Genomic DNA, 20,589 nt, shown 5'->3' on the forward strand with positions numbered 1-20,589 from the left:
TAATGTATTGCTATATATTATATGTATTATAATGTATTATAAACCAAATGTATTACATTTGTATTATGTATTATAAACCAAATGTATAAATGTATTATAAACTAAAATGCAAAAGGATAAACTTCCAGAAGATAACTAGGTTTTGGGTTTGGCCTAGTGACCTTGGGTTAGGCAATGACTTTTTAAATATAAAACCAAAGGCATATTCCATGAAAACAACTGATAAGGTGGACATTCTAAAATTAAAACCTTCTGCCCTATGAAAGATATTGTTGAGGGAATGAAAAGATAAGCCATCAACTGAGAGAAAATATTCGTAAAACAGATATAAAAGACTAGCATCCACAATATATAAAAACCTTTTAAAACAGACAAGAAGCAAGCAACCCAATTTTTAAAATGGGCAAAATATCTGAATAGACACTTCAGCAAACTTTTATATATATATATATATATATATATATATATATATATATATACATACACAAAACTGATAAGCATATAAAAGATGTTTAACATATTTTATCATTAGAGAACTGCAAATTAAAACAATAAGATACCACTACACATCTATTAAAATGGCTAAAATCCAAAAATCTGACAATATCAATCTCTGGAGAGGATGCAGAACAATAGGAACTGTCACTGCCTGTTTCATTGCAAGAGGAAATGCAAAATGGTACAGTCACTTCGGAAGATCATTCTGCAGTTGCTTACAAAACTTAAGTCTTACCGTATAATCCATCAATCACAGTCCTAGATATTTATCTAATTGAGTTGAAAGTTTATGTACACACACATACATACACACACAAACACTTGCACAAGAATGTTTACGCAAGCTTTATTCATAATTGCCAAAAACTGGAAACAAACAATATGTCCTTCAATAGGTGAATGTATAAATAAATTGTTTGCACCTATGCAGTTGAGTGTTACTCAGTGATATAAGGAAATAAACTGTGAACCCACAAAAAACCACAAAGAAACTTAAGGTGAATACTGCTCATAATGCTGAATGAGAGAAGCCACTGTGAAAAGTCTATATGCTTAATCATTCCAATTTTATAGCATTATGCCGAAGGTAACACTGTAGGGATAGTGCCAGGAGTTTGAAGGAGGGGAGAGGGATGAACAGATGAAGTACAGAACACTTTAAGGATGATGAAATTATTGTGTATAATACTGTAATGCTGGATATACGGTTTTACACATTTGTCAAAAACTACAAAATTTTATAACACAAAGAGTAATGTATACATATTAAAAAAATAAATCATTTACATGACTAGGGGATCCCAAGAAAGAATGGGGACTGTGATAAGAGAACCTATTACAAATATATAAAGCAACCTTACTGAAGGGTATGGAAAATGTGCTGAGCTAATTAATTTGGGATATAAATGGGATCTGTAAGGCTAAAGGCAAAGGCAACTACACATAGTCCTATACTTTAATCAACAAAATTGTTTCCCATATGGGTATGTTAATAATTCTGATATTGTTATACATGCCTACTAGAATTAACAATTTTAGTAAATGTATAGCAGATGGTGGAAGGCATGCTCCTCACTGTTGAAGTGAAAAATTACAGATAAGCAAGAGGAAGGAACAAGAATAATCCATGTGGTAATGTACTAGAGGTGGAGACATCAGTATGAACTCGTGTTTAATTTAATATAGATACAGATGTTTACATATGGAAGGAAATACAAACAGATTTGTGAATATACATGAGTTAATATACACAGGTATATTTCCTTCATCTGCTTCCAGAGAGGACCTGAAAAACACAAGACCCAGTAGCAAAAACCATACCCAGCTCCCAGACCTCAGGTTCTAATACCATTCTCCAATAGTGTTATGGACATTGGGGAGGGTACGTGATATGGTGAGTGCTGTGAAGTGTGTAAGACTGATGATTCACAAACCTATGCCCCTGGGGCAAATAATACATTATATATTAATAAAAATAATTAATAATAAAAAAGAAACAATTCAGGGGAATTTTTTCTTTGTAATGGCTGCTTCTAAAGTCTTTCAGGGAATATACAATGTAAGCCTGGAACATCCCGAAGTGCCAGAAGTTAAGTACTGTAAAACACACACACACACACACACACACACACTGATGGAAGTATGTGAAAGGGACACAGGAACCAACTGAAGAGCTCCCAGTTGCCTAAATAGGAAAACTATGAACAACAAAATAATGAAAGTAGTATTGGCTTAAATTTTAAAATATGAAATAAATATCCATGAACCTATGCTGATATAAATAAGTGATTGATAAATTAACAATTGGGGAAGTAGAGACAAATCTCCCATGCAAAGGAATTCCAAATAAATTATATAGATACCCACCCTAACTGAGAAGCATGACTTCCCACTCTTTTTAAGTGTGCTGCACATGGTGACTTCCTTCCAAAGAAAATTCCAAAGAATACAGTATAAGAAGTAACTGTACAGTGTAGAACCTGACAAACTCTATTTAAGCCAGGTGATCAACATCAGAACCAATAGTCAGAAATCATGTTGATAGTATGTACTCTTGATGTGATATGATGAAAGTGGCACTTTTGTTTCTGTGATCTTCCTCCTGAAAAATCCATAACATCAGTCTAGGAGTGAGGAAAACATCAGAAGAATTCTAACAGAAAAATGGACATGTACATTATATCTGACGAGTACTCATTTAAATTGTCAAGATGATCAAAAACAAGGAAACAAGCAATGTCTGAGAATCACTCACAACCAAGAGCTTACGGAGACAAGACAGGCAAATGTAGTGTGGTATCTGGGATGGGACCCTGGAGGAGAAAAGGGACATTAGGTAAAAATGAAAGAAATCTGAATAAAGTATGGACTTTACTTAATAATAATGTACCACTATTAGCCTATAATTATAACAAATGTACCATATTAATCATACTAATGTAAGATGCCTAATAATTGTAGAAACTGTGTTTGAGGATGGGTGTATGATGTTTCTACTATCTTCTCAATGTTTCTCTGACACACAACTCATAAAAATAAAGTCTATTAATAAAACTTAAAGATAAAAATATGAAAGAAATGATCACTGGTTGGGAAAGTGATCTCTTTCCTGTAGAATTAGATGAACAACTGGGAGCTCTAGAACTCAGAGAACTATTATTTGATGTAGCCAGAGAATGGGAGTTTCAGAATGGTCACATAGTCACTGTTATGTAAAACCTACACATTAAGTATCCATTTGTACCTGTCTTTATGTCTCTAAATTTAATAAAAAGTTAATGAATGTAAAGCTATAAAGAAGAGCAATCATAGTTGCCACTATTAAGTACAGTCTCTATTACAGCCAAACTCTACTGATTCCAGGCACTGGACACTTTCTTGGAATGCCCACCAGTGTTGATACTGGAAATTGGGTGTATCATCTGCCAGTCTTGCCAAAATAGACTCTGTGCAAAATCTGCCTGTCTGGGTCACCAATTTCTGAATCAGAAGCTTCCGAATGGTAGAACCTAGGTCACATGATGATACTTTAGCTATAAAGAAGGTTGAGAGATTTTTTTTTTTTTCTGCTTTTCATAAGGGGAGGGTGGGACTCTAATAATGGGGGATTTTCCAAACACAGAAAGAACACTTAGAGTTTGGTTGTTTGTTTGTTCTTAAGTTTATATTTAAGTTTTAGTTAGTTAACACATACTATAATATTAGTTTCAGGAGTAGAATTTAGTGGTTCATCACTTATATACAACACCTAGTGCTCATCACAACAAGTGTCCTCCCCAATGCCATCCCCCATTTAGCCCAATCCCTGCACATCTCCCCTCCAACAACCATCACTTTGTACTCTATTGTTAAAAGTCTCTTAGAGTTTGCCTCCCTCTTTTCTTTTCCTTTTCCCTTATGTTCATCTGTTTTGTTTCTTAAATTCCACATGTAAGCAAAATTATACAATATTTGTCTTTCTCTGATTTCGCTTAGCATAATACACTCTAGCTCCATCCATGTCATTGTAAACGGCAACATTTAATTCTTTTTTGATGCCTGAGTAATATTGCATTGTATATAAATACCACTCTTTTTTTTAAGATTTTATTTATTTACTTGACAGAGAGAGATCACAAGTAGGTAGAGAGGTGGGCAGAGAGAGAGAGAGGGAAGAGGAAGCAGACTCCCTGCCAAGCAGAGAGGCCAATGTGGGACTCAATCCCAGGACCCTGAGATCTTGACCTGAGCCAAAGGCAGAGGCTTAACCCACTGAGCCACCCAGGAACCCAATACCACTTCTTTTTTATCCACTCATCAGTCAATGGACACTTGGGCTCTTTCCATAATTTGGCTATTGTTGATAGTACTGCTATAAACAACAGGGTACATATGTCCCTTTGAATCAGTGTTTTTGTATTCTCTGGGTAAATACCTAGTAGTGCAATTGCCGGTTCTAGGCTACTCTATTTCTAACTTTTTGAGGAACCTTCATATTGTTTTCCAGAGTGGCTGCCCCAGTCTGCATTCCCACCAACAGACTAACACTTACACTTTAAAAAAAAGAAAAAAGCTATGCAAGGTGTTCGGCTCAATAGTTATTATGAGGAAAGTTCCCCCACTCAACAAGAACAACCATCAGATGTCTTGAGTTTACTATAAAATCCATTTTACAGTAATTTTGTAAAGTTTAGAACTGATCACTCAAGATGCTCTTTTTATAGTATGCAGTAATAAGAAGCACATGATGTTCTACCAAAAGGCAGCCATAATATTTTGTTTTCTCTATAATGTGAATTGATGAGAGAGAGTTCCTTATAACATGATAAATTGATAATCATTTTATTTTTGCCTCACCAACACTCAAGGGATATAGCCCTCTGATTAGAAGAGTTTCTTAGTACAAGAGAACCACTTCCTCTACCTTAGATATCTAATACCTCTTTAATAACCCACTATAGCACAAATCTATCCTCTACAGCCCTAGAAGAAAAAATAACTGGAAGAAAAGCAAGGTAAGAAAAACATATTGTGCATTACTCTATACAGTGCATGGTAATAATGAGAACAAAGGTGATACAGATAAAAGGGAATATTCCCTTCATCTCCTATTCTGTCTCTCTTTCTTGTTCTCTCTTACACACACACACACACACACACACACACACACACACACGCAGCCTGACACTTTTAAAGGTCTGGGCTTGAAAAATGTTATTTTATGATACTGTATCTTCTTGTAGTCTAAGAAGTCACACCTGAGTTCTAGGGAGAACGAGCTTACCAGTTTCCCTTGGGCTCTTCCAAAAGAGAGAGAGTGGCCTTTCCACACAGACTTCTTCCATTACTTCAATTTCAACCAATGCTGGGAACATTTCTGGCCTTGACCTAATTTATTTCCACAAAAGCCGTTGAAGAATGTCAGAAACCCAGTTAAGTACATCTCATCTTTGCTTCTGAAGAACTTCAGTACACAGACATCCTGGGTTTTCTTGTTAGTAAAATTAGAGAGTCTTTTCCTCATAGGATTATCCTGTGCATTAAATGAGGTAAGGTAAGAACACAGTCCAGAATCTGATACTTCACTTCCTACAGCTTTCATTCAGAGACTGACTCACACCGCTGCCATCTTTAGTCTGGTAGTATGACTGATTTTTTTTTTTTTTTTAAGATTTTATTTATTTATTTATTTATTTATTCGTTCATTTGAGAAAGAGAGGGAACACAAGCTGCAGGGAGGGACATAGGAAGAATCAGACTCCTCTAAGCAGGAAGCCAAGGATCCTGAGATCACAACCTGAGCCAAAGGCATAGGTCCAACCAACTGAGCCATCCAGGTGCCCCTGAATGAACTTTTGGTTGTTGTTTCCAACTTGCTCTCCTCTCCCTCCTTGAACCCCTCTTTTCTTCATCAAAACAAAGTTTTCTGTTTCTCTTTAAGTTTGTTTCTTTGTGCTTAATCACCAGTGAATAATATCTGTTGAAAGCTGATTGCATTGAGTGCTTTAGGATACTTTTTAAATATCACAAAGAGCTAAAGAAACTCTCCCCATCTCTTTTAGTATGTTTGTTATTTTACAGACTAATAGTTTTTTCAAGTGTATGTAAAATGAGTTCAATTTCTCTAAAATATGACAACAGTAGAACAGCCAATTCATATGGCCAGTGCTGAAAGCCTATGGTCTGACTCTGTAATTTATACTAACGTTTACAGTGGAATGTATGCCAAATTCTTAGTTTTAGGAAATTATATTAACATATGCTAATCCTCATTATAATGTAAATATTTGCTATTATTATCATCATCATTTACTCAATTGCACAATTTAAAATTTTAATGTAATGCAACCTCCCCCATGAACAAATAATTAATATTTAGAACTAGCATTCCAACCTATACATATGTGAAATCGAAGTCCACCAGACTACACAGCCTCAATAATAAAGTCACAAAAGTTAAGTCCAAAGCTGTCTACTCTTTCCATGAAACTTTTCTCAAGAATATAGAACAATAATGGGGAAGAATTCCAGAATCAATCTAAAAAGTAATGTCTCCCATCTTCCCGAGTGGCTGCTTTCACAACATATAGCTAATGGTGCCCATTACAGCAGCAGAGACAGAGACAGCCAACAATAAATCTTTCTCTTTTACAGCTGGCTCTGGTTTAGGAAGATTTACTTTTATAACAACTGTGAAGACTTCTACCTTATCAACCTTACTCTTTTAATATGTTTTTCCCAAACCTTTTTTATAGTCTCTCATAGTAATGATAGGTCCTAAGGGTCAGAACTAGAAATACTTTCTTTGTAACTCTAAAAGTGTTTGGTTTTGACAAATTACTTTTTATTGTCTTAGTTCAGTTTTGGAGTGCCCTTCATTTCACTTTGAAAAGTTTTTACAACCTGTATTCTGGCATGTGAATTAAAGTGATTTCTAATTTTGCTTTTGACTATAAACCTCCAATTTCCTTATTGGCTCCACTGTTTACATCAGTACAAAACCCTTTCCTTGTAAGGTCTAAATTCATGGGTCCCATATCATCTAAACCTCTTAATTGGGTGAAAGACCAATTCTGATTTCAGATCTTGTGCTGGATCACATTTTTTTCCCCTTAGGTAAGTGTCACTTCATTGAGAGATAAAAGTCTATAAAAAAACACTCTGGGGGTGCCTGGGTGGCTCAGTAGGTTAAAGCCTCTGCCTTAAGCTCAGGTCATGATCCCAGGGTCCTGGGATCAAGCCCGGCATCAGGTTCTCTGCTCAGCAGGGAGTCTGCTTCCTCCTCTCTCTCTGCCTGCCTCTCTGCCTACTTGTGATTTCTGTCTGTCAAGTAAATAAATAAAATCTTAAAAAAAACACTCTGCAAGGAAAAAAAGAGGCTCCTCAAAGTGGAAAGAGGACTTATGTGTCCTCTTTCTTACACATAAAACTAGAGCCTACTGCAGCATAGAAGAAGGAAAACAAACCAGATGACAAGTAACTTTTACTGACTATAAAATATTTATGCTATGGATTGGGGACACACCTTGTTGATCTAGTGTCTTGGAAAGATAACTGCAACATCCTTCTCAATGGGCCAGGTGAGTACAGACCTTATTTTTGCTAACAATAGCCAGTATATAAAATAACCTTATTCTTACTAACAAGAGCCTGCTCATGTTCAGAGTAAGCAAAGGTTTAGCACACCAACCATTACCTGATATTCAGGACTGAGCAACATAGTAAAAATAAACCATCAAGCCTATCCTAATATGTACCTTGAAACTCACCACCCACATACATTTTGACCCATAGCACCAGTAATAAGTGCAAAAGGTTATATTATAATCAAATTGCTTTATGTGGCCTATAGTCTTTAAATAACTTACAGTACTTTAAATACTACTCTACTAGTTTAACTACTTTAAATAGTATTAAAGAACAAATTTCTTATTACAAAGTACTATTTTCTTTGGAGGGCATAGTACAAAGGAAGAAGATAGTCCCAAGGATACCTAAGCAAGACTTTAAGCATTAAAAACGTGTAGCTGATTGTTTGCTAGTATGTATTTATTTTCCATTCTCTTAATTAAGAGGATAAAATCTTTTTGGATTTTTTTTATTACTAATATGTAAGAAGAGGGGCACCTGGGTGGCTCAGTGGGTTAAAGCCTCTGCTTTCGGTTCATGTCAGGATCCCGAGGTCCTGGGATCGAGCCCTGCATTGGGCTCTCTGCTCGGCGGGGAGCCTGCTTCCTCCTCTCTCTCTGCCTGCTTCTCTGCCTACTTGTGATCTCTGCCTGTCAAATAAATAAATAAAATCTTCAAAAAAAAAAATGTAAGAAGAGGTTAGAACCAACCAAGAGAATTTAGGAGATTCTAAACAATGCCTAATGAAAGCATTTATGCATTGTGATTTTTATTATAACCAAGATAAAATAACACTGCAACCTCAAAATTTTTTAATATTAAAAATAAACAATAAATACAGATTAAAATACAATAAATATTTATTTAGCTATTTAGTTATATGTGTATGTATATTTTAGTGAGGGGGAAAGAGAGGGTGGGGGCAGGGGTCAGAGGGGGGAGCAAGACAGAGAGTCTTAAGAGATTCCATGCCTAACATGGAGCCCAACTCAGTGCTCAATCTCAAACCCTGAAATCAAGAACTGAGCTGAAATAAATTCAGACACTTAACTGACTGAACCACACAGGTGACCCCAATAAATATTATATTTAAATAATATTATTCCGTCAGCTCATTTAATAAAACCCTCAATTTATAAATAGGATGTTTTTGCTAAATATAAGTTTGAAATATACTGGCTGTTTAAATTATTCTTTTTTCCAAAGTCCTCAACTATAAAAGTTAATGTAAATGCTTACGAATTTAGCCTGACCCTTATGTTAGTGGATTACCTCCTGCTTATAAATCACTCTGAAGACCTAATTTGGTTAGTACTTCAGTTTATAATTGTACATATGAGTTTGGTGGTCAGTGTCCAATAGGAAGTCTTTCTAGGAACTACAGAGCAGAGAGAAAACAAAAAGATATCATGTTTCAGACAAAATTATTGCGGGAGATGATATTTACAGTCAGCAGCTTTTCTCAAAAGATGCTCACTTTGCCTGGCTCTATCACACATATCTATCTCTGAAGGCACTATCCATTTTATCAAATGTCCCCCTATACGCTAGCTGTGCCATTCACAGTTTTCATGAGTTAGGTTTCTTCTTATACCATCCACTTTCTTTACTTAGCAAACTCTAATACATCTGTCACAATTACTTTGATATATTCCCCTGAGCTTCCTTCACAGTTAAAAATCCTCTTTTCTTTTTTTTTTTAATTGTGTTATGTTTGTCACCACACAGTACATCATTAGTTTTTGATGTAGTGTTCCATGATTCATTGGTTGTGTATAACACCCAGTGCTCCATGCAATATGTGCCCTCCTTAATGCACATCACAGGGCTATCCCATCCTCTCCACACCCTCTCCCCTCTAAAACCCCCAGTTTGTTTCCCAGAGTCCATAGTCTCTCATGGGTCATCTCCCCCTCCAATTTCCACCCCTTTCATTTTTCCCTTCCTTCTCCTAAAGTCCTCCATGCTATTCCTTATGTTCCACAAATAAGTGAAACCATAAGATGATTGACTTTCTCTGCTTGACTTATTTCACTCAGCATAATCTGCTCCAGTCCCATTCAAGTCGATGCAAAAGTTGGGTACTCATCATTTCTGATGGCTGAGTAATATTCCATTTAAACATTCTCTTCTATATACTACCTCAATACTTTCTGAAATACCATTTAGGATACTTCAATACTTATCAATTTAGTTTACCTTATTGTAATATCTGTTGTATTATAAACATGCATTTGGATGTCGTGACAGCATGATCTGTGACAGAAAAAAAAATCTATAAACCAAGCCAACCTAAACGTTTTACAGTTATTACTTCATTTAACCCTCACAACAAATGTACGATGTTAATAATATAAATTGTACTTAATAGATAAGGTGACAATCCAAGCAAGTTTAAATAAATTATCTCACTTTATGCAATGCAAAACAGGGCTGACTGCAGCGCTTATACCCTTTACCCAATGGTGTCTTACAAAACTAACAACTAGCTCCTGCCACCACTGAGAAGGAAAAAAGGAAAAAGAGGGAGGGAAAACCCTCTTCTGTAACATTTGCATATTCTCTCCAGGTTTCCACTACCACCAATTTTAAGATACCAATAAGATGTCACTGTGTAGGGGCGCCTGGATGGCTCAGTGGGTTAAGCCTCTGCCTTCTGCTCAGGTCATGGTCTCAGGGTCCTGGGATTGAGCCCCACATCAGGCTCTCTGCCCAAAAGGGAGCCTGCTTCCCCCTCTCTCTCTGCCTGACTCTCTGCCTACTTGTGATCTCTGTCTGTGAAATAAATTAAAAAAAAAAAAAAGATGTCACTGTGTATACATGGCTTTCAGAAGAGATGCTCACAGTTGGCTATCATGAGCCAGTACAAACTCGCTTCAGCATCCCACAACCTCACCACTGTGTTCTTTCCTTGTTCATATTTGTACTCTTTCTCCTCAAGATTTGTACTATGCCCAGAATGAAATAGGTGCTCAAAAAATACTTGTGGAAAAAAAAATCCATTATATTTATAAATTAACTAGAATGTGGTAAATATACACACATCTTGGTAAAATAATTTTCTGATTGTTTTACCTTTTTAATCTCTGAAAAGGGGTTGCTGATTGTTCATCATTTATTTGTATAAACAAATAACATCTTAAAATAAAATAGAGTAATATATATTCTAAGTTTTGTGATTATTTTAAAAAACTAAAGACTTTTTTCCTTTTGGTTCTGTGCCTTCTGGTGAAATTAATGAATACTTTCATAATTAATCAAATAGTTCAATAAATGCTGACTAACAATGTTCACATATTGGTTCAAACTTTCCTGTTCTTCATCTTTCTTCATATTATGAAAATTTTGCCAATATATCCAAATACAGTAAATCCATCAAATGTCTGTATTACTTTCATCATAATTAAAATGCTTTCCATAATACCTAAGCCATTTAAGTAAATCTGTATGTCTATAAAGAGTGAGTTATACAGACCAAGCCCCTACTCTTAGGAACAAATACATTTTTTAAATTAATTTTTTTAATTTTTTATAAACCTATAATTTATTTTTATCCCCAGGGGTACAGGTCTATGAATCACCAGGATAACACACTTCACAGCACTCACCATAGCACATATCCTGCCCAATGTCCATAACCCCACCCCCTTCTGTAGACCCCCCCTCCCCCCAGCAACCCTCAGTTTGTTTTTTGAGATTGAGTATTTTATAGTTTGTCTCCCTCCCGATCCCATCTTCTTTCAGTTTTTCTTTTCCTACCCCCTAAACCCCCCACATTGCATCTCCACTTCCTCATATCAGGGAGATCATATGATAGTTGTCTTTCACCAATTGACTTATTTTGCTAAGCATAATACCCTCTAGTTGCATCCACGTTGTCACAAATGGCAAGATTTCATTTCTTTTGGTAGCTGCATAGTAAGGAACAAATACATTTTTAACATCAGGGTAACTTCTATAATTATAGGTAAAAGCATTAGAAATTTATATGAAATTCTATTTAAACTTGTGACATTTTTAAGAACTATCTTTACTACTTAGGTATTTTAACAATTAATTTATCCATAACTAAGCCAAACAATAGTTTTTCATTAAACTGAAAATATCAACATAATTTTCTGCTTCTCCACTCTCCTATAAAAAATTAATTCTATAGCCAGCTTTCCCGTTCCAATACCCGCAAGCTCTGCGACACTCAGCCACCCCCAATCCTTCTGTGACCAATGAAACAAGATGGGATTGGGAGGGAGACAAACCATAAGTGAATCTTAATCTCACAAAACAAACTGAGGGTTGCTGGGGGGAGGGGGTTTGGGAGAAGGGGGTGGGATTATGGACATTGGGGAGGGTATGTGCTTGGGTGAGTGCTGTGAAATGTGTAAACCTGGTGATTCACAGACCTGTACCCCTGGGGATAAAAATATATGTTTATAAAAAATAAAAAATTAATTAAAAAAATTAATTCTACCTTAGGAGTGTGAAGAACTTCATATTTCCTTTTGTATTTTCCTTTGAAAAATTGGATGATGAGTTTTGAGACATATTTTAAAATGGAAAATGTTCAAAAAAAGCATTTGAAGTGTGGGAGAATTTTTTAATTCAAATTAGTTACCATGTAGTGTAGTACTGATTTAAGGAGTAGACTTTAGTGATTCATCACTTACATATAACCCCCACTGTTCATCCCAGCAAGAGATTAAGCATTCCGTAATGCTTATCACCTATTTATCCCATCCCCCTGCCCACCTACCTCCAGAAACCCTCAGTTTGTTCCCTATATTTAAGAGTCTCTTATGGTTTGCCTCTCTGTTTTCCTCTTATTTTATTTTTCCTTCCCTTCCCCTATCTTCATCTGTTTTGTTTCTAAATTCCATATATGAATAAAAGCATATGATATTTGTCTTTCTCTGACTCACTTATTTCACTTAGCGTAATACACTCTTGTTCTATCTGTGTCACTGCAAATGGCAAGTTTTTTTTTTGTTTTGTTTTGTTCGTTTGTTTTTTGAGATAGAGCACAAAGGGGAAGAGGCAGAGGGAGAAGGAGAAAGAGAATTCTAAGCAGTCTCCATGCCCAATGTGGAGCCCAATATAAGGCCTGATCTCATGACCCTGAGATTATAACTTGAGCTGAAATCAAGAGTCAGACACTTAATCAACTGAGCCACCCAGGGACCCCAAGATTTCATTGTTTTATTGCTGAGTAATATTCCATTGTATATATGTAACACTTCTTTTTCCATTCATCAGTCCATGGACATTGGGGCTCTTTCCAAAATTTGGTTATTGTTAATAATGCTGCTATAAACATTGAGGTGCACATGCCCCTTAAATCAGCATTTTTGACAAATTGAGGATAAATATCTAGTAATGCATATGCTGGGTCATAGAGTAGTTCCATTTTTAACCTTCTGAGGGGCCTCTATACTATTTTTTAGAGTGGCTGCACCAACTTAAATTCCTACCAACAGTGCATAAGTGTTCCCCTTTCTCCACATCCTCACCAACATCTGTTGCCTGAGGTGTCATATCATTGTTGTTTTGATTTGTATTTCCCTGGTGCTGAATGATATTGAGAATTTTTTCATGTGTCTGTTAGCATCTGGACATCTTCTTTGGAAAAGTCTCTATTCACTTCTCCCCATTTCTTAACTGGATCATGTGGTTTTGAGGTGTTGAGTTTGATAAGTTCTTTATAGATTTTGAATACTAGCCCTATATTGGTAAGCTATTTGCAAATATCTTCTTCCATTCCATCAGTTAGTTGCCTTTTAGTTTTATTGACTGTTTGTTGTGCAGAAGTTTTCTTAGTGAAGTCCAAATAGTTCCTTTTTGGTTTGTTTCTCTTGACTCCAGAGTCAAATAAGAAGTTGCCTTGGCTGAGGTCAAAGACATCCATGCTTGCTTTCTCCTCTAAGATTTTCATGATTTCCTATCTTAAATTTAGGTTCTCCATCCATTTTTAATTTATTTTTGTGTATGGTGTAAGAAAGTGTTCCAGTTTCATTCTTCCACATGTCACTGTCCAATTTTCCCATTACCATCTGTTGAAGATACTGTCTTTTTTCTAATGGATATTCTTTCCTGCTTTGTCAAAGATAAGTTGGCCATGCAGTTGTGGGTCCATTTCTGGGTTCTCTATTTTGTTTCATGGATCTATGTGTCTATTTTTGTGCCAGTACCATCTGTCTTGATGATTATACTTTGCAATACAGCTTGAAGGTTGGAATTGTGATTTCTTCACCTTTGCTTTTCTTTTTCAACATTACTTTGGCTATTCTGGGTATTCTGTTATTCCATATAAATTTTAGGATTGTTTGTTCTAGTTCTGTGGAAAATATTTTTTTTTTTTTTTTTTTTTTTTTTTTTTTTTTTTTTTTTTTTTTTTTTTTTAATTTTTTATTTTTTATAAACATATATTTTTATCCCCAGGGGTACAGGTCTGTGGAAAATATTTTGATAGCGATTGCACTGAATGTGTAGATTTCTTTGGGTAGTATAGACATTTTAACAGTATTTGTTTTTCCAATCCAAGAGCATGGAATGCTTTTTCATTTCTTTGTGTCTTCTTTAACTTCTTTCATGAGTGTTTTATAGTTTTCAGAGTACAGATCTTTTACCTCTTTTGTTAGGTTTATTCCTAGCTATCTTGTGGCTTTTGGTGCAATCATAAATGGAATCAAACTCTTGATTTCTCTTTCTGTTGCTTCATTATTGATGTATAGAAATGCAACAGATTTCTGTACATTGATTTTTTATCCTCCAGTTTTGCTGAATTTCTGTATCAGTTCTAAAAATTTTCTGGTGGAGTCTTCTGGACTTTTTCACATAAGGAAAAGGGGGTTCCCTAAGGAGGGGTTCTGACTTGTGAAGAGCAAAGTTTGACTTCTTCTTTGACAATTTAGATGCTTTTATTTATTTACTTTTTGTTTTTGTTTTTGTTTTCTGATTGCTGAGGCTAGTACTTCCAGTACTATATTGAACAATGGTGGTAAGAGTAAACATCTCTGTCATGTTCCTGAACTTAGGAGAAAAGGTCTTAGTTTTTCCCCGCTGAGATTGGTATTCACTGTGGGTCTTTCATATACAGCTTTTATGATATTGAGGTACGCTCCTTCTATCCCTACTTTCTTGGGGGTTTTTATCAAGAAAGTTTGCTGTATTTTGTCAAATGTTTTTTTCTACATATATTTAAAGGATCATATGGTTTTTAGCCTTTCTTTTATTAATATGGTGTATCAAGTTGATTGATTTGTGGATATTGAACCACCCTTGCATCCTAGGAATAAATCCAACTTAATCATGGTGAATAATCCTTTTAATGTTCTGCTGGATTCAATTAGCTAGTTTCTTGTTGAGAATTTTTGTATCCATGTTCATCAGGGATATTAGTCTGTTATTCTCCTTTTCAGTGGGGTCTGAAACCATACTGGTTTGGGGATTAAGTTAATGCTGGTCTCATTGAATGAGTTTGGAAATATTCCTCCATTTCTATTTTTTGAACAGCTTCAAAAGAATGGGTATTAATTCTTTTTTAAATGTGTGGTAAAATTCACCTGGAAAGCCATCCAGCTCCAGACTCTTGTTTGTTGGGGGTCTTTTGATTACTGATTCAACTTCTTTTTTGGTCATGGGTCTGTTCAGGTATTCTATTTCTTCCTGTTTCAATTTTGGTAGTTTATATGTTTCTAGGAATTTATTTCTTACAGATTGCCCAATTTGTTTGTGTATCATTGCTCATAATATTCTCTTACAGTTTGAATTTCTGTGGTGTTGGTTGTGATCTCTCCTCTTTTATTCTTATTTTGTTTATTTGAGTCCTTTCTCTTTCCTTTTTGGTAAGTCTGGTTAGGGGGTTATCAAATTTGTTAATTCTTGCAAAGAATCAACTCATAGTTTCATTGATCTGTTCTACTGGTTTTTTGTTTTGTTTCATTTTTTTGTTTTATTTTGTTTTACATCTATGTCATAGATTTCTGCTCTAATCTTAATTATTTCCCTTCTTCTGCTGGTTTTAGGCTTTACTTGCTACCTTTTCGTCTGACCTCGTTTAGGTGTAAAACTATTTATTTGAAACCTTCTTTAGGTGTAAGTTTAGGTTGTTTGAGACTTTTCTTGCTTCTTGAAGAAGGCCTGCATTGCTACACAATTCCTTCTTATGACTGCCTTTGCTGCATCCCAAAGATTTTGAACTGCTACGCTTTCATTTTCATTTGCTTTCATGTTTTTTTTTCTTTAATTTTCTGGTTAAACCAGTCTTCTAAACATGGGAGAATTTTCAGTGTCAAATATATTCCTTTCCTAAAATCGGATTATTATCCTTTTTAATTCCTTTGTCTTTTATTCTTTATTTTCCTTTAATGTTAATTCTTTGGCCTAAAACTTATATTTTGATTCTTTTAAGACATTCCTCAACACCCATTAGTACAAATCCTAAGGTGTTAATGACTAATAAATGCAAACCCCAAAATATGCCTTTGTCTTAATCCAAGGGAATAATCTAGTAGCACAAGGAAATCAGTTGCCTTTACTGAATTGGATGGGTTTGATCTGAATGCAGTATTTTTAAAATTTTATTTATTTTATTTTATTTATTTGTCATAGAGATGGAGCACAAGAAGGGGGAGCAGCAGGCAGAGGGAGCAGCAGACTCCCCACTGAGCAGGGAGCCCAATGCAAAACTTAATTCCAGGACCCTGGGATCATGGCCTGACCAAAGGCCATCACTTAACCAACTGAGCCACCCATGCATCCTACAATCTGACTACAGTATTAAGTGAAGTCACATTTATGGTATAAGCAAGATACTGACATAAGGAAAAAACAAGTAAAATGATGGAAAGGATGACCTGGTAAACCTCTTCCTAGACTAAGCTGTAGGATCCCATGGAATGACACTATAATTACATGGAAAGTAATTGTCATATATTTGCCAAGAAATTACATGGTTGACAGTACTCTTTGAAAATTGTTCTGCATTTCTACTGCCAACAGCTATGTTAGCAGAAAATGAAATTAGAAACAACCACAGGAGGTGTTTTCTTCTCATTTAGAAAACTATTTCATTTAGGAAGTAAAATTTAATTTACAAGTAAATATTATAAAGCTAAAAATAAAATGGAATGACTTAGAAATGTCTCTAAAAGTTATTGTTATTTGGTATAATGTTGGCTTTGTGGAGGGAAAAAAGTCATTTACTACATGTCAAGCTATTCATATATTCTATTTTGCAAGTGCCAGTACTATAAAGCCATCTTTTCCAAGCTATTCCTGACTAACAAATGAATATGTTAGATTCTAAGAGACACAGATAAGAATTTTAACACCTTTCCCAAATATTATAAAAGCCTTCTTTTACAAATTCTAAGAGCTAATACTATAAGATAAGAACAGTTTATTTTGAAATTAGTAAATGAGTCATTTTATATTCTTGCATTGCTGTGGACCTCCTAGAAACCAAAAGCACCAGCTAAAACTTTAAGACAGCTTACAAATTTTCCCCCCAAACTGCTGAAACCATTAGTTGGCCAAAAAAAAACAACAATAAGTTATTAATCATACAAACTCAGTGTAAATAAAGTGTACTTAAACTGATTTCTTACTAAATATATCCAGTCCCTTTGTAAACTTTACCACCACTCTAGTCTTATTTACATGACAAAATTTAAATCAAAGAGTTACATTTAAACATGTTCTCAACAACTTACTTCAAGTTAAATAACGAATTATTTTCTCTAGCCAGTGCATTGAATTAATAATAACTTATCATGCTACCTACATATGAACATATTTCCTTTGTTGGTTAAGTCAAAATATATGTCAACCAAATAAGATATTTAGTGTCAGAGAAATCAGGTTCTTCTCATTTTTGACTTTATATTTCATTCAGGAGATTAATTTTATGGCCAAAGTTAAGATAAAATGCTCTGTATTGTGATACAAAAAAGCAGTGTATAAAGTATTATTTATAGTAGCTAACATTTTTAAAAGAAAACAGATATAAAGAGGATTATATGTAGAAAAATTTACCTCCACATACATAACATACCTGAAGATATGATAAGAAATTAATAATGCTGATTATTTCTTAAAAGGATTACTCAATAGCTGGGACACAAGAGTGAGAGAGACACTTAAATTCCATGAAAAAATTTTTTTACAACTTTTTAAATTTTATCCATGTCCATAAATTATTTACTCCAAAATAAATTTAAATTAGAAAGCAAATAAATGTGGTCTTCTCTTTAGTGAAAGAACTACTGAACTGGGATTAAAGACTCAAATTAGAAGATATAGGACTACAAGAGAGAAGAAAATCATCCTTTGGATTCTAAAGAAAAATCAGCATTTTCTAAGGAAAGTCTCAGTTTGCCAAGTACTATTAAAAAAACAACAACAACAAATTTTCTGAGGGTTCATAAGCAATTTGAAAAATAAAGTCTTTGAAAGAGAAAGTGTCATCTACGTCCATAAAAATGAATATGGGACATAAAAAGGATAAGTAGCAAATGTTTAACTCAAGAAAAGGAAGATACTGGGTACAAGATGGCTAAGTAGGAAGATCCTGAGCTCATTACCTCACATGGATACAAGTATACAACTACATATGGAATTATTTCCTCTGAAAAAGAACAGAAAACTGGATGAACACAGTCTCTACAACAAAGGACAAAAAGGTGACCATCAGGATGAGTAGGAGAGACAGAGACACTATCTCATCAAAATTCTCAACCCCAGGCATGACAATCCACCAGCAAGAGGGAATCTAAAAATAGAGAACTCTTCCCTAAGAGGTGAGAAGCTTGTGATCCACATCAGGAACCCTTTAGATGCTGCACAAGAGAGATGGGCCCCTAACCACTGGGCTTTGAAAACCAATAGAACTTATATCCAAGAACTATGGAACAATATGGGATGAAAAACCTGCTCTTAAATGGCTCACAAAAAAGCTCACTCACCCAGAAACCCAGTGCAAAACAAAAACAAAAGCAATAACACCAATGTGAAATTGCCTAGACCATATGTGGAAGAGACTCTCTTATTAATCTTAAAGCCTGTACTGGGGGGTGGGGTGGGGGAAAGGTAGCAAACTGTTGGGGTTTTCTCTAAGTGACAGACACCCTGGCATGTACCATATTTTCAACCTCAGTCTACCTTACTAAGATTGATTCTGGCAAGCACCATTTTGGAATCATTCCTCTAAACTGCTTAAAGCAGGTAGGCATGCCAGCTGAGAAATCCACTCACACCCACAGTGCAACAATCCCTTATAGCTGAGACTGGCAACAGTCCAGCCCACCTTCAGCAATGTGTCACAGCTGGGCTGGGCATAAGTCCTGCCCACCCCACACTGCAGCACATCAGAGCTAGCCTGGTGCAGACCCACCCACTCCTGCACTATAGTGTAGCTGCATGGTATACAATCGCCAATACCAGCCTTGCCTATCCTTGTGTCACAGACATGGCCCCACCATAGTAACCACACAGGAGATGCCTCTTGAACACCTAGCTTTGGTAGTTAGATGGGATTGGACTTCTGGGCTCCATGTGACATCTACACAAGGCCACTGTTTCAAGACTGGGAGAGGCAGTTGATTTGCTTAATACATAGAAACAAACAGAGAGAGGCAAAATGAGGAAACAGGAATACAACCAAAATAAAAGAACAAAAAACATCAGAAAAAGACATTAATGAAATGGAAATAATCATCTACCTGATAAAGAGTCAAAGCAATGGTCATAAAGATGCACACTGGACTTGAAAAAAGATTAATACAGTGAAATCCTCAACAAAGAGATAGGAAATGTGTGAAAGTTTCAAAGAGCAGTAACAGAGCTAAAGAGCACAATAACCAAACTAAAAAATATACTAGAGGAATTCAACAGCAGACTATATAAAGCTATACGCTGGATCAGTAAGCTGGAAGACAAAGCAATAGAACTCACTTAGAGCAACAGAAAGAAAAGAGAATTTAAAATAAAACAAATAAAAAACAAAAAACCCTTGAAGGACTTTTGGGAAAACATTGAATATATGCAACATTTGCCTAATGGGAGTCCCAGAAGAAAAGAGAAAAAGGACAGAAAAGTTATTTGAAGAAATAATGGATGAAAACATTCTTAATGTGGAGAAGGAAACAGACATACAGGTCCAGGAATCCCAGAGAGTTCCAATAAGATAACCCAAAGAGATTCACACCAAAAGACAATATAATTAAAGTGATAAAAATTAAGAGTAGCAAGAGAAAAATGACTTATTACATACAAAGGAAAACTCATAAGGCTATAGGCAGGTTTCTCAATAGAAACTTTGCAAGACAGAAGAGAATGGCATGACATATTCAAATTGCTGAAAGGCAAAACTTCCAACCAGGAATTCTCTATCTGACAAGGTTATCATTTAAAATTAAAGAACATACTGAGTTTTCCAGATAAGCAAAAAAAAAAAAAAAAAAGTAGCTCTTCACCACTAAACTGTTTCTTCAAGAAATGTTAAAGGGACTTCTCTAAACTGAAAATAAATAGTATTAAGAATAAGAAAACATAAACAAGTAAAAAATCTCACTGGAAAAGGGAAATATATAGTAAAGCAATTGATCAATAAATAAAGCAAGTATTAAAATTAAAAGGCAAAATAGTAATATTAACTAAAACTACAGTAATTAGTTAAGGGGTGCATAAAACAAAAAGGTGAAAATGTGACATCAAAACATAAAACATAGTAAGGGGAGAAAAATGTAAAGTTTTGCAATGTGTTCAAAATTAAATTTCTATCACTCAAAATAGACTGATATTTACATAAGAAATTATATATGAACTCCACAGTAACCACAAAGCAAAAAACTTACAGTAAATTCATACAAAAAATTAGAAGGGAGCCTAAACATATCACTAAGGAAATTCTCATGATTAATTTAGAGTAATAGAATTACTAGAATTCCTGCAGATTCTGTGCACTTAGAGATACCCCTTTGACAATCTAAA

The sequence above is a fragment of the Mustela putorius genome, unplaced genomic scaffold (assembly GCF_011764305.1).
Source record: "Mustela putorius furo isolate JIRA1106 unplaced genomic scaffold, ASM1176430v1.1 tig00003898_pilon_pilon_pilon, whole genome shotgun sequence".
In the NCBI taxonomy this organism is placed as follows: Eukaryota; Metazoa; Chordata; class Mammalia; order Carnivora; family Mustelidae; genus Mustela; species Mustela putorius.